Source organism: Perca fluviatilis, chromosome 12, assembly GCF_010015445.1.
Source record: "Perca fluviatilis chromosome 12, GENO_Pfluv_1.0, whole genome shotgun sequence".
NCBI classification, from domain to species: domain Eukaryota; kingdom Metazoa; phylum Chordata; class Actinopteri; order Perciformes; family Percidae; genus Perca; species Perca fluviatilis.
This window is the reverse complement of record NC_053123.1, coordinates 4,441,382-4,456,728: the sequence shown is the minus strand read 5'-3', so window position 1 is coordinate 4,456,728 and position 15,347 is coordinate 4,441,382. Positions and strand designations below refer to the sequence as shown.

Below are 15,347 nucleotides of genomic sequence, written 5' to 3'. Positions count from 1 at the left end.
GCCCAAATTCTTTCATATGAAGGGCCAAAATGTGTCTGGATGGAAGCCCACAGGCCAAAAACACATTATGTGAAAATGTCTTTTGTCTTATAGAAAATAAAAATTCTAAAACATAACATTTTGGAATAATAACACTGCTCTTTAATCTGCATCTATCTCCCATATTACAGACCTTGTGTTACATTCTTCAAAGCCTTGTACAGTCATTTAGCACTTGCAATATCAGCGGGGGGCATGAGGCCTGTCTTTGTTTTTTTTAAGTCTTTCAACATTAGGCGCCAGGCTGACTTACTAAATGGTCATTTTATCAGTGTGCCACTGCCTCGATCTTCATCGTGACTGGCTGACTCAAAGCCGGTGACGTAAGCACGGCTCGCAGCACGGGAGGGAGAGCGGGAGAGAAAGAATACCATATCTCTTGCTATTCTTCGTAGATAAAACTTACCTACCTGTAATTTAAAGGGGAAGTTTACCAGCACTGTGCTTTACAATGCCGTAAAACTCAGTTGGAGTACTTTTTAGCCGCACAAAATGTACGTTTCGTTGTCATTCTGGTTAGGATTTTACAGCACTTTTAAAAAATAAAAAAGGGGCGATAAGCATGAGCTGCCCTGAAGGGCCAAAACTTATGGCGCTTTTCCATTACATGGTACCTGCTCGACTCGCCTCGACTCTACTCGCCTTTTTTGGTTTTCCATTACGAAAAAAAGTACCTGGTACCTGCTAACAGATACTTTTTTTAGTACCACCTCAGTCGAGGTTCCAAGCGAGCTGAGGCGAGCCGAAAAGGTGACGTGAAAACCTGCAGGCTGCTGACTGGTCGGAAAGAATCGTCACTGATCACTGCATTGCTAGCGACAGACGGCATTTTTAAATAGTTTAGCCAGCGGTGTTTTTTTGCTGCCGGAGGCTCCACGCAGAGCTTTCTCCGCAGAGTACGCAAGTGGCCTGATGTTTATACATGGCGCTGGTGTGTGCATGTGTGATTGTGTGTGGGTAGCTGTTAGCGAGTGGAGAAGTGAGAGAGTGACTGCGATTATCTCCGCAGCGAGTAGCGACTCTAGAGTCATATATATGTGAGAGAAACAAAGTGTCTCCCCTGTTCTTTCTGACCACGGTGGGAAATCTAGAGCAGGAAACGTTAACTATCTCTTTGATATCATGCTGTTTACGGAGACGGAGAACCAGGAAATGAGTCGGGGAAAAGCAACGCTACTAAGCCACGCCCACGGCAGTCGCTATGACGACCAGCCACGCTGAGGCGGTACTAAAATCTGCAATGGAAAACGGACGCACAGCGCGTCGAGGCGAGTCGAGCAGGTACCATGTAATGGAAAAGCGCCAAAAGGGCCCGGTGGGGCCAGTGCTGGTGAATTAAGGGTGCAAAAGGGCTGGGTATGATTTGAAATGTTTTGATAGTATAGTTCTGAGACTATGCCTTAGTTTCCGTCTCAATGGCAAAATAAAATGGGCTGTGTCTCAAAGCGCCTACTATACACTTCAAACACTTAGTTTTAAGTATATAGTGTAGATAACGCAAAAAGTCAGTGCACTGAAAGTACCAGGATGACCCGCTTAAATGGTCAAAGAGTTCAGTGTGGAACGATGGACCCTACTCGCACTAAACGGGCGCCATCTTGACTACAAAGCGGAAAGGGGAGGGACCACCGGCAGCCGATTGGACGAACACGTCACAGCTGGGACTGGCTGCTACCGAATTTCAAAGCCGAACGAACATAATGGCGGCTCGTTCGGAATACGATCTCGTATTTTATGAAAATCGCCAAAGGTCAGTTTAAGAGATTTTCGTCTGATTTTGCGTTCACGTGTGTTGCGTTCGTCGCGGTCGTCAGGCTCATCCCGCTCGTCATTTCCGCTATGTGTTTAAACATATGTGTTCCTTTTGGGACAATACCAATCATCGAAAGTTGGCACTACGGCAGTAAGTGGTCAGCGCACATTAGCATGTGCTGACAGAAGGATGCCGAATGAGACTCAGTCATGTTGTCTAAACACAAGCAGCCAGCAGGAACTAAATAATCCATAATAAAATGCAGGGTAAAGATGGAGAAAAAAAAATATCTTGGTAATTGTGGAATATTTCGTGTACATTTATTTGGAGCTTTCCCTCGGATGTCTAGTGGAGTACAAGTATACAGTAGAATAAAATGGAAATACTCCAGTAAAGTACAAGTACCTCAGATCTGTTCTTAAGCACAGTATTTGAGTAAAGGTACTTTGTTACATTCACACCAGAGCCGGGCGATATGGAGAAAATCAATTATCACGATTCTTTTTTTTTTACCAAATACATCGATATGGACATTGTGGCGATATTGTAGGGTTGACTATCAGTGATTTCACAAATATTTACACAATATGATTTGTGATAAATAAGCATGAGTAATGTGGATACAGTGACTAAGTAGGTAAAGGCAAATAACAGAACAGCTAGAGCAGTCTGGTCAGTTCAGAAAATGACATCACTTTACTGTAATGCAGCCTTTAAAACCAGAAAAAAACATCACTTGTGTCATATTATGATATTACGCAATCCAACATTTAAGACCGTATTTAGTCTCATATTACGATATACTGTAGATGTGATTTGGATAGATTGCCCAGCCCTAACACACACAGGGGTTTTAAATACCTCTGGCTGTTGAGTGGATCTATGCTGGAATTGCATGATGCCAACAATCTCTAATGAGAAGGATAACACAGTAAGTTGTCCTGATCTACAGTAAGGCCGTAACGACACGTAACGCACATCCTCCAGGAAACGTCCGATCAGGTTAAATGACCTTTGTGGGAGGACGGGCCTAGGGGCTTCAACAACTAGTCCCATTTTAAAAAGAACAGCCCCCATCGTGATTTCCTCAGCAGTCGGACACATCAAACATCTCTTCTTCTAAAGTCAGCCGCAGGTTAATTACAGGACAGCAGGTTCTCGTGTTAGGAGAGCTGGTGATGGATTCTCAGTGACCCTTCACACTGCTTTAATCCGCCTCTTTGATCACTTTAGTATGGGAACTGAGGTGGGATGTGTGGGGGGGGCGCAGGGCTAAGGTATAGTCGCTGTTGTCATTAGAATGCGTGAAGCTGCTTTGAAACATGCGGCACATAAGCAGACATGTATGTGTCGAGGCCTGTTCGGTGTAGTCTATATCGACGACGATTCATTTAGGGGATCGCTCCGGTAGATCCGCTGGATGTCAACTCTTTTCAGCCGAATGTCCGTCAGCTTCCTCTTTCTTTGTGTTAGCGTTCTAAACTCCGGTGGATTTATGAGGACTATGGTTAACTGCTCCTCAGATTAGAGCTGAAGATCTTTGCCCAAACCCAACAGGACCCGACAGGTTCGGTCTTAATTTCTATCATTGTACACAGGCTCGGGCTTGCACTCCAGGTTGTGGGGTAAATGGATGCTGAGGAGGTGAAACAGAGGCTGGCCTCTGGAGGACTTGTTTTATTTCTTTGTTCCAACTTCCAAGTGGCCTATAGCCTATGTTAGTCATGAATAAATGATGTTAAAAAATGTATAAATGACTCATTCTTGACAAAAGGCAAAAGAGCTGTGTGCGTGCGCACATTTGAATAATGTCGGGCTGTAAACGGGTTCGGGCTTTTAAAAAGCTGTCAATCAAAATGTACTTGTCAGGCTCAGGCATTGTCGGGCCGAACTTTTAAGGCCAGATTACATCTCTACCTCAGATCTCTGCAGGGTAAATCCAGACAGCTAGCTAGACTATCTGTCCAATCTGAGCTTTCTGTTGCACAACTAAAACTACTTTTGAACTTACGCATGTTCCACCAAAACAAGTTGCTCCATCCGCCGCTTAGCGCCACCCAAGAAGATTGTGATTGGTTTAAAGAAATGCCAATTAACCAGAGCACGTTTTCTCCCATCCCGGAATGCTGTGTGGACTAGCCAGACCCTCCTCTGCAGCGCTGTGAAGGAAGGTCTGGTAATGCGAGACTAGTTTGGGTGTACAGCCAGCTCTTCTTCTGCATGTTTAAAGTGTAGATTCTGCATATTTTTTTTTTTTTATAATAAATGGTGAAAGGGTCAAAGAGGATGTCTGCATCTTCTTACCCACGTCCTTTAATTCAGGGATGTAGCAAGTCATCACAGACTGGACTCCCTTCATTTTTCTCTAACCCTCTACTCTGTCATGATATTATCTACCCATCCACAACTCAGAAACTTCACATATTTACACATCTGCGACTGACATTATAGGTCCTGCGCTCCATCTGGACAGTTGTCAGAGCCAAGCACTCACAGGTTTTCCCCTTGTCAAATTCTGTCAAGTGAGGAAATTTGGGTTTTTTGTGATGATCTGCAGGGATAAAAATCCAACAAAACTGGATTTCTGCTTGTTCCAGTTCGTCTCAGATTACATATTTGCTTATCACATTTTGAGAAAGCTGTGCAGTTTTGCAGATTTCAGCCGAACCCCTTAAAAACAGATCACAGTTGGCAAAAAAAAAAAAAAAGTACAAGCAATTTCTGCACTGCAAGATCTCAAAGGGAAATTCGGCAAAGACACTGCAGGCCCATATGAAAGATTATAGCATAACCCAATCTTAATTATGACCATAACATTATTTCATTATAGATAAATGCCAGTGCATGGTTTTGTGAGCTGAATGATAACCGTTCATATGAATGTAAACACAGGCCACTTTCTGGACTAGCTCATCATCTCAAAGTAAAAGAGACGTGAAGGTAACCCCCGCTTACAGCAAATCACGTTACATAACAGTTTGTCTCCAACTTTAATCATTTCAAATCAATGTGTGCGCTGGCGAGGCCGCGCGCGGCCGCTCAGCGCTCATGACTGGAGGCTGCAGGCCATATAGGGACCGCACTGGCGGAATGTGCAGGTGTCACCACTCGCTATTGGATTACTGTGGGAATTCCCTACGTCATTTTTCTTTTTATGCATCTCTTTCGCAAGACGCATGCATGACACCAAAATCGATCGATTATCACCTATGTGCAAAACCACAAGAGCAGCAGCAGCAGCGGAACACGTTACGCATAAATAAGACGACGCTGCGGTTGTTTAATGACAGATTCAGCTGCTTTGAGCATCATCATCACCATCACTGCTGTAAGCCATTGATAAACACCTATACGGCCCCTTCATTCTGACGGGAACACTGGGTGGCAGAGCTTACCTTTGGCGCAGAGGTGCGGGTAGAAGAGAGCGGTGTACGGAGGATGACAGCGCCGCCACCAACACCTGCTCAGTGGTTCATGCGCGGGGATATCACGGTTTAGGTCGTTATCCCTGCAGTCCAAATGAGGCAGGACGGGCGGGGTGCCGCCTTAGCCCCCCCCCCCCCCTCCCTCTCAGATTCCGAGCCTCGGCAGCTTTGGGCTCGCAGTCACGTATCGAGGCGGTATCCCTCTGAAAAGCTGCGTCGCTGCAGAGACACCTCGGCCCTCTCCGGTAGCAGCGTCCAGAGGTGTGTGCGCAGAAACTCCACCGGCACCTCCCTGCACTCTGTCTGCACAGGAGGCTCCTGCTGCGGCGGCGGCGGGCTTCAGGCGTGCGGCTCCTTCTTACTCTTTATCGCGTTCTTATTCTCCCTCTCTGCATCGCAATGCTGCAGTCAGTGCAGACTGGCCGACGTCCTCCCACCACCAGTCCCGGCAGATGCACAAATCTGACTGGGCAGAGCATGTAACCGCTGTCAGTCCCAAAAAAAAAAAAATAGTAGCCTACCGGAGGATGGCGTTAATGTTTGGTTATTTGCAGTGGAGTAGGCTCTTATTGCTGGAGGGGGGGCGGAGGTTTTTATTCAGTAGATAGTCGTGCCTCAGATGTTTTTTTGTTGTTGCCGTTGATAACATATATTACACACACTGCATATTGATGTGGGAAAATGCCAGAGTGGGAGGTGACTCGAGACACGTCCCTGAGAGAGAGAGAGAGAGAGAGAGAGAGAGAGAGAGAGAGAGAGGGAGAGACAGTGAGAGTGAGAGAGCGAGAGAGAGAGAGTGAGAGAGAGAGAGAGAGCACACCGACTGTAGTCAACCTGTAGAATAATTACACTGCACAGATACAGCTAACGTTAAGTGCAGTTATTCAAGTAGGCCTAACGTCACCTCACATGACATTGCCTCTACAAGCCTACATTTGAGTGACAAACAGTGTATTCTCAACTACAGTACATTCATTTGTGAGCTAAAGTTGTTGAATGTTAAAAAGCTAGCAAGATTTGAAAGTAGCATCTCCTCCCTTGCTCCGTTACCTTTGGGGCTCCAACCCACACACACACAGATGTGCACGAGCGCCACTGATTCAGAGCAAAGCGGAGAAAGGACCGCAATTTTACTCACCAAAACTACTAACGTTAAGTTACCAAGTAACCGGCAGTGTCCATTTTTGCTCCATTCTCCAGTAGACTTGCAGTAACTTCGGTGGCAACATGCGCCATGAGCTGAGGGGCAGCCAGCGGGGCGAGGAGCCATTTCATTGGATCTTTCCAAGAAGACCGCGCGGCAGTGATTGGTGGGCGTTTTTACAGGATTCCAGAATCAGCTACAGATAACGGATCTTTTTCACATCAAAGCCCATAAGTTATTTATTGCTGTCGGGGTGTAAAGACCATTTCAAACAATATATTAAAAAGTGTAGGTCTAAATTGTAAATAGTAACCAACCCTGCCTTATCTCAGAGGCTTAATGCAGTTTCTGCTTAGTGTAGTGGCACACCTAAAGCTCATCTCAGCTCATCTCAGCACCCCTGAAAAATAAAGTCCTTATCATTGTGATTTTGTGAAATCGTTTAGTGCTCAAACGTTATTACTTCTGCAAACCTGATTTTAGCGATGGAGTAGGATAAATGACGACAGGCTCAGCTCAGTTGTAGCCTAAAGTCAACAGCGATACCCTGAAAGAGGGCGCCTCAGTCAGTCTAATGTTCAGTCTGCGCAGATAACTTTGGGGAATTCGGTCGTCAGAGTATGGCTACCACTGAAAAGGTACGGCTAATGAAAATTAAATCTAATCGAATTAACACGTTAAGTAGGCTACATGTGTAGTATTTGTGGAACCAATCTTTGATTCCCCGATCACAATGATGGCAATGATATCTGAATTAGCCTATAGCTTATTCACCACGTAGTCCAATTTTGTTGTGAAATGTTGGATAAAATTGCTAACTTTAGGCAAATGTAGCTTAGGAGTAGCTAGCCTACAACGAGTTTTTAAAGTGTGCTATTAATAGCCTGTCGTAACGGCTTGAGCACCGCTAAAAATAGCCTAGCGCCGCCGCCTATGCTCCAGTTACCTCCCTACCAGACACTTTCTTATTTTTAACTGTCAATACCAATGAAAAATAAATAATTGGACCTGACGGATCATCAGACTCATTCATATCAGAACTGGAACAACAAACCCTGACCCACAGTCTGTTTCCCCATAGATGGATATATACGTTTCTTTTTTTTTTTTTTAAAGAAAACAGCCAGGTTCAGGTGAGAAAGATAAAATAAGATAAGCCTTTAACATTATCCCACTGCAGTGAACAGCAACCCCATATTCACATATGTTATAAATAGGGGAATTTATAACCTTTGGTAGCCTACACCATGCATATTCTGTTGATTAGTCGATTACATTTGCCTTCTGGTTGACAGCACAAAGGAGTGAGGAGAATCGAGAGGGAGAAGGGCAGATAGAGCAAGATGAACAAGGTGAGAAAATGGCTAGGTAGCCTATAAGACATATATATAATATATATAGTAGGACTACTGTGTTTTGTTTTCTCTTTTATTTGAAGATTATTTTCTAGTTGATTACAAAATGTTTTGTATGTGATTGTCAGTGATATGACGGAGGGAGGGGGATAGAGGGAGAGAGGAGGATGTAGTGGACAAAGAGAGGGACCTGGAAGAACCAGGTGAGAAAGTGGACATATATTGTATGGGCAAAAACACTTAAAATATTCCATTCACATTATAATTACATATGCATTTCATGGTGGACTAGGCTCTTAAGAAAAAGAGATGTTGGATCTTCCCCATCTGGTTCAGAGGCATTATTAGATTAGATTATTCATCATTTAGCTGTATAACCATATCAGTTTCTATCAATGATGTAAATGAAAAAGTTGAAAATGAACAGCAGAAACAAACATGAATAATCCTGTCTAAAAATATGTTAAGGCTTATTTTACCAGTTCAAGGTATGTGCAGGGGTGTAGCTCAAAATTCTGGGCCCTGTAGAAAGGCATTTTCTATGGGCCCCTCCCTGCATCCACAGCTATTAATTCTAGCATCTTTTTGGGTACTCCGTCCCCTTTTTCCCCCCCAGTCCGACACCCCTGGGTATGTGTGCTGCAATAATCATGCTTTGTAGTTGCCATCTTTTTTTCACAGCAGATGCCTTGAATCTGTTGATAGTTTGTCATAATTGCATGTCTCAATCGGTCTATTTCTTTCTGCAAAACTCCCCAGAAGTCATGATTTAAGGGTTTAAAAAAAATAATCTGATGGGACCCCCGGACCCCCCTAGCTTAACTGCTATCAAATTTTCATTAGGGGCTGAGCCCCCCCAAGTCCGATCCTAGAATCGCCTTTTAAGCTGTTAAGCTTTAAAAGCTCCATCACGACCAACTACAACATTACAATGTTGCGTCTGCATTGATGCATCAATGTAATAGCTGATGTTACAGCTATCACTCCTGCATAATGACTGCTGAAAATAGTTCATCTACTGAAGTCAAAATTTGAGTGCAAGACATTTATGGGAGTATCTTTACGTTGTGGTATTGTTACTTTTAGGCTACTTAAAAAAACAACTGAGTAGAGCTTTTCCACCACTGGTAGTGCCCTATCTTCCCCCAGTGGACATATGCAGGTGAATGATAGGCTGTCTGTAGACAACACACAGCCTATACAGCATTCATTATAGTGGTTTTCAATTAAGGCTACTGTCCTAATGCAAAATATGCCAAATTAGGAACCATGGGATTCCTATTCTGCACTTTCCACCATAGTGAAACGATCCTACATAAACATAATATGAGGAAAGTATACATTTATTCAGCCATGTTGCAACTTGACACTTTCTACTTTCTAGGTGTTACTTGAACACCCTTTTGCAATACCAGTTGATAACACATTATGCTGTTGTGCATACAAACAGTGTAACATGTCCACAGATAGAAGTTGGACAGGACTGGTTGTACGACTGATTTAGTGAGACACACATAAGACAGAAGTGCTGATATATACTGTACACTCACCTAAAGGATTATTAGGAACACCATACTAATACCGTGTTTGACCCCCTTTCGCCTTCAGAACTGCCTTAATTCTTTGTGGCATTGATTCAACAAGGTGCTGGAAGCATTCTTTAGAAATGTTGGCCCATATTGATAGGAGAGCATCTTGCAGTTGATGGAGATTTGTGGGATGCACATCCAGGGTACGAAGCTCCCGTTCCACCACATCCCAAAGATGTTCTATTGGGTTGAGATCTGGTGACTGTGGGGGCCATTTTAGTACAGTGAACTCTTTGTCATGTTCAAGAAACCAATTTGAAATGATTCAAGCTTTGTGACATGCTGCATCATCCTGCTGGAAGTAGCCATCAGAGGATGGGTACATGGTGGTCATAAAGGGATGGACATGTTCAGAAACAATGCTCAGGTAGGCTGTGGCATTTAAACGATTCCCAATTGGTACTAAGGGGCCTAAAGTGTGCCAAGAAAACATCCCTCACACCATTACACCACCACCACCAGCCTGCCCAGTGGTAACAAGGCATGACGGATCCATGTTCTCATTCTGTTTACACCAAATTCTGACTCTACCATCTGAATGTCTCAACAGAAATTGAGACTCATCAGACCAGGCAACATTTTTACAGTCTTCAACTGTCCAATTTTGGTGCGCTCGTGCAAATTGTAGCCTCATTTTCCTATTTTTAGTGGAGATGAGTGGTACCCGGTGGGGTCTTCTGCTGGTGTAGCTCATCCACCTCAAGGTTGTGCGTGTTGTGGCTTCACAAATGCTGTGCTGCATACCTCGGTTATAACGAGTGGTTATTTGAGTCAAAGTTGATCTTCTATCATCTTGAATCAGTCGGCCCATTCTTCTCTGACCTCTAGCATCAACAAGGCATTTTCGCCTTCCTGGATGTTTTTCCTTTTCCAGACCATTCTTTGTAAACCCTAGAAATGGTTGTGCGTTAAAATCCCAGTAACTGAGCAGATTGTGAAATACTCAGACCAGCCCGTCTGGCACCAACAACCATGCCACGCTCAAAGTTGCTTAGATCACCTTTCTTTCCCATTCTGACATTCAGTTTGGAGTTCAGGAGATTATCTAGACCTGGACCACACCCCTAAATGCATTGAAGCAGCTGCCATGTGATTGGTTGATTAGATAATTTCATTAACGTGAAATTTAACAGGTGTTCCTAATAATAATAATAATCCTAAAGGTGAGTATATATATATTTTTTTAAGATATCTTTTGGGCATTTGAAGACATGAAATGGGGGGAGGGCGAATGACATGCAGCAAAGGGCCGCAGGTTGGAATCGAACCCGGGCCAGCTCCGTCGAGGAGTAAACGCCACACATGGGCCCCGCTCTACCAACTGATAACTGTATGTTACTACAGCTTTCACTACTGTTGATGCACGGGGCATCCATGCTGGATTTTGATTTGGGGTACTGCGAGGCTGTTCGAGTTCCGAGCTCAGAAATCTGAGGTCAGGGAGCGTGTTTCCGACTTTGACCTCGGAAAATCCAGCTTCCGAGTACAAATGGAACACGCTATTAAGCTTCATGAAGCTTCGTGAACCACGGTTTTTATTTTCTGAGCCCACTAGATGGCGCTCTTGGTTTAAAGAAAAAGGATCCAGGAATGGTAATTCGGTGTGCTATCAAGCCTTTGTTGAACAATGTAAGCGTCAAACTCTTCCATCTTTGACGAGGCGGCCAATGACGGGATGATTCTCGCTTCTCCACCGCTACTTGGGGCCCGAGAAAATAAGGTAAAACGATGGCAATTTTATTTTGTCAGCTAAAATGTATTAATGAGAAAGAAAAGAAAACAATGACTATAGTTTGTGGTACTCTGTAATGTTTGTTAATAGGACATCTCTGCAATGACTTTAGACTGTTGCATAGTTTTTACCCGTTTATATCAATACGAGTTATCAGTCATTCGGTCACAATGTAAGTTGATATAGACACCGTGTTATAGTCTTCATTAGCTAACGTTATCATTAGATATGTGGATCTCATAGAGCAATGCAGAGTCATGTTACTGTAGCAGCACCCTTGTTCTACTTAAACATTCTTTTCATACTTATAACATTTTTATTTTTAGATACTTTTTTTGGGGGGGGTCCCTTTAATCGACAGTGGATAGACCGGAAAGGGGGAGAGAAAGAGCGGTGATGACACGCAGCAATGGGCCACAGGTTGGATTCGAACCCGGGCCGCTGCAGAGGACTCACGCTCTTACTGGGTGAGCTAGAGGTCGCCCCTAAGATTTTTATTTTAATAAAAAAAAAAAACAATTACAATTATTTTTCTTTGTTTTATTGCAACAACAATAGTGCCAAAAAAATTGCACAGCTTGCCCATTTACAATGACATCAGATAAAAATGTGAGAAATATAAAAAAACAATCAAAGCAAATCGATTTTGACACAGTAATGCTTAAACCTGAGGAGAAATACTCTTCCACACCAGAGCCTCACCAGAACATATAAGTAAAAGAAACGATCCCTCACATGTGGTAGATGTTCCCCTCCTTCACCTGACTCAGGCAGTCAGGTCCTGACTCAGGCAGTCCGGTGAAGGAGGTCAACATGTCCAGTGCATGGGCAAAGGTCAGAAGACTAACTAGTTCTGCACAACAAGGACCAGCTAGCAGGAGGTTACAGGTTTTAAAGTCACTCTAGGCAGAAGCAGAATCAAAAGGAAACTGATAGGGTTACCAGACTTTAAAGCACTTAGAAACAGTAGTGACATTTAATAGGATTTTTACTTCCGTATTAACGGATAAACCAGAATATTTTCCAGCCATCTCTCAATGAGACATTTTAACTCCGCTAACACTCCGGCTTGGCCAGCTTTGTTACCAAATTGGATAAGTTTTGTAGAGTTCACGGTGGTTGTCATTAGAAGTCATGTCGGTAACACTTTACTTGAAGGTATCTACATAAGAGTGACATGACACTGTCATGTCACATGAACCTTAACTCTAACGCCACCTTCACACTGGCAGTTGAAATCGGCTCCGATCCACCCTCGAAACGACCAGAAGTCATTAATTTCCTGTGGAGATTCGCAGACCGCGTGTGAATGGGTCCGAACGAGTGCGGTGCAAAAAAAATTGTGTCAGTTGGTCATCCGGATGCGTTCAAAAAAATTTAACTCTTGCGAAAGGCTACGGACGGTTCCTATCAGACAATTCCAGCGGAAGTTAGCGTTGCTATGGTACTGATAAACAAACCTGCTAATGCTAATTGGTTAGCTAGCAACAGACATCGAACTATTGACATTATACCGCTATATCACATTTAATCGACGTGACATGTCAACGTCCTGGGCAACTTGTCTCCACGCAGCAGCCTTTCTATTTATATCTGTATAAGAGAGGTCAGAGAGAATCAGACATTATCACTCGTTCTAGTCTCTCTGCCATTTTTGTGAGTCGCTTCCGAAGCTTTTCAACAGTATAGTACGACGTCCGCTGGGGGGCGTATTGCGTATTACGGAGCTGATTTCAATTGCCAGTGTGAAGGCGGCGTAACCCTAACCATAACTTTTCATGACAAAAACTGAATGGCACTTGCTAAAAAGAAGCGTTATGTCATAAACGTTTATGACTTATTTATAATGTTTATGACACGTTCATGACAGTGTCATGTCACTCTTATGTAGATACCTTCAAGTAAAGTGTAACTGGCCTGTCTTACTGTGGTATCGTACTACAGTCTACCTTAACACCAGACGTACGTGCTTGGAACATCGGCCGATTCCTTATTGGAGCACACTTCCTAAAAGTGCAGACGCTATCTGGTGTCTAAAAGGGGAATTTGGTTTGAATGAGCAACTCATTTATTTTAGAAAGTTGAGCTGAGAGCCTATTCTTTGTTTTCACCTTAACAGCTGCATATAGCATTTGCCAAGTGGATGTTTACAGTCAATCCAAGTGAGTGGAGCAGATGATAGAGTTTTCTTAGTGGGCTTTGGTTCAAATGCTAAAAAAACCTTGAGGAACAAGGAAAGTAAGCTCACACAAAGAAAAGGAGAAATCTCCATTTGTCTGACGTCAGTCTGTAGGATATTTGAGGTTTTTTGATGATACTATATGCCGCGTAATGTGCATTTGATTGAAAAGATAATAAAATAACAAGATACCAATAAATGGTCTGAGGTATCAGCTACTGTACCATTTCCACAAATCAAATCGTATCTTTTCATACACCCAGAAGCATTTTAATAGAAATAATATATCATATAAATATACATAAACAGAACTGTTTTCACTTGTTGTAAAAGATCCCTTTGTCTAAATTCAAACTATGTTGCCAAGTGGGTCATAGGCGATTGATTGACATATAGACACCACAGCAACACCACAGTTTGTTTTGCCGGTCTTTGCAAAAAAAAAAATTTAGAATTTGATTCGCGGTATTATTTCAGTCCAACTTTAAAAGTTTTCAAACTAATTGTGGACATATTCAAGGAGCCGAGTTTCTGTCCTACTCTAAAATGTGACATATTCCGATTTTAGACCAGAGGCAAAACACACAAAACATTCCCTCATTTTGAAAACACCTAATCTTCCAAAACATCATTTTGTCTGAGGTAAATGTCACTTTTTCCCCCTTCCCAAGTGATGATTTTCTCTCGTGTGTAAATCTGGAACTACAACATGATCACAGTGAACACCGATATAATATAAATGACATTAATATTAATAGAAAACACAGCTCTCATCTCTACCAAGTTCTTCTACAAAGTAGTGTATGCCACCAATTCACAACGAGGCAGACGGTGTGCATCTCAAAAGCGCTAAAACTGCACCAGACGGACAAGTGCAAAGAAAAAGCGGATCACTTACATCACTAGTACGTGTATAAAATCAAACCCACGTAAAAGACATTCGGTGCTGGTACATTCACATTGGGAACACACGGCGGTGTCTGTGCAGAGCATGCCGACGTTTGATTGTATGCTTGCTTGAGGGGCAAGAGTGATTGGTCCCTAATGACATTATCTTTAGTATCAGTTATTACAAAGTCACGCTAGTCTAAAAAAAAAATAAATAAATCATAGTAATCTCAGTGTTGGAGACATGTTTTTGTGAGTAAACCCATCCACACAGAACCAGTGAAGTACACTTACAATCACTGTAAGGCGTTTTTTTTATAATTTTTTTTTTTTATCGTTAAGCCACGACACTGCTGCTGACGACGGAAGGGTTTTTAACTGACAGGCAGGTGTGAAACAGATGCTCTGCTGCATACGCGAGGAGAAAGGCCCAGCAGCTGCTTCACTGACATGAGGGGGTGGGAGCAACAGCGGGAGGACGTCAAGGCAAAGCAATAAGACACCATGTTCTATCAAACTCTGGTCCAGCTGTGGGACACCGGTCTCCCATCATCTGGCATGTGACCCCACCCTGTAAATCACTAAGTCATTATTAGTTGTGTTTCATATATTTTTGAAGTCATTCCAAGTTGGAAGGTTTTCTGAATCGCACCGATTCAGAAAACGTAGTCACGGATAAGGGGTGTCAGAGTGAGCGCAACAGTGAATCGGCTTAAAAAAAAAAAAATCATTGGCTACCAAAACTCAAAAAGCAACCAAATGTTAGGCCTACATGCCATAACAACACGCCAAACAACGTTCAAACACACAACACCACACAGGGAACAGTTGGTCTCAGCAATCAGAATGATGGCGTGGAGCTTCAAAATATCAAATATCACATCCTCTTCTTAGAACACTTTTTGTTAAAAGAGAAGTCTGGTGATAATCTAGAGTTGTCTTTCTGTCAACGAATCACACGAGAAGACCCAAACCAACAACGAAGAGATCCTACTAACAAGGACTGTGTGTGTGTGTGTGTGTGTCCAAAGCCTGATAGATATATATATAAAAAAAAACATTATATATATATATATATATATATATATATATATATATATATATATAAAAGGCTCCATTGTTACAACAACTGTTACAAACACATTACTAAGCCATTAATGAGCCACACTGTAGTACTGGCTGACATGTTCCTTCATCAGCCCACCCACCCATACCCACACCAAATGTGTATTAATCCACAGCT

At 42.9% G+C, this 15,347-nt stretch overlaps 1 protein-coding gene across 2 annotated transcripts in view; it reads right to left on the bottom strand.

Annotated features, from left to right (window-relative positions):
• hecw2a (HECT, C2 and WW domain containing E3 ubiquitin protein ligase 2a) overlaps positions 1–6,475 on the bottom strand; it is a 62,071-nt gene extending 55,596 nt beyond the window's left edge. For both annotated transcript variants that reach the window (XM_039818640.1, XM_039818641.1), the window contains exons 1-2: positions 6,356–6,475; positions 5,188–5,931 (exon numbers count right to left, since the gene is read on the bottom strand). The gene's annotated coding sequence lies outside the window, so the exon portion shown is untranslated. The remainder of the gene's footprint in view (positions 1–5,187; positions 5,932–6,355) is intronic.
• Positions 6,476–15,347: the final 8,872 nt, after the last annotated feature.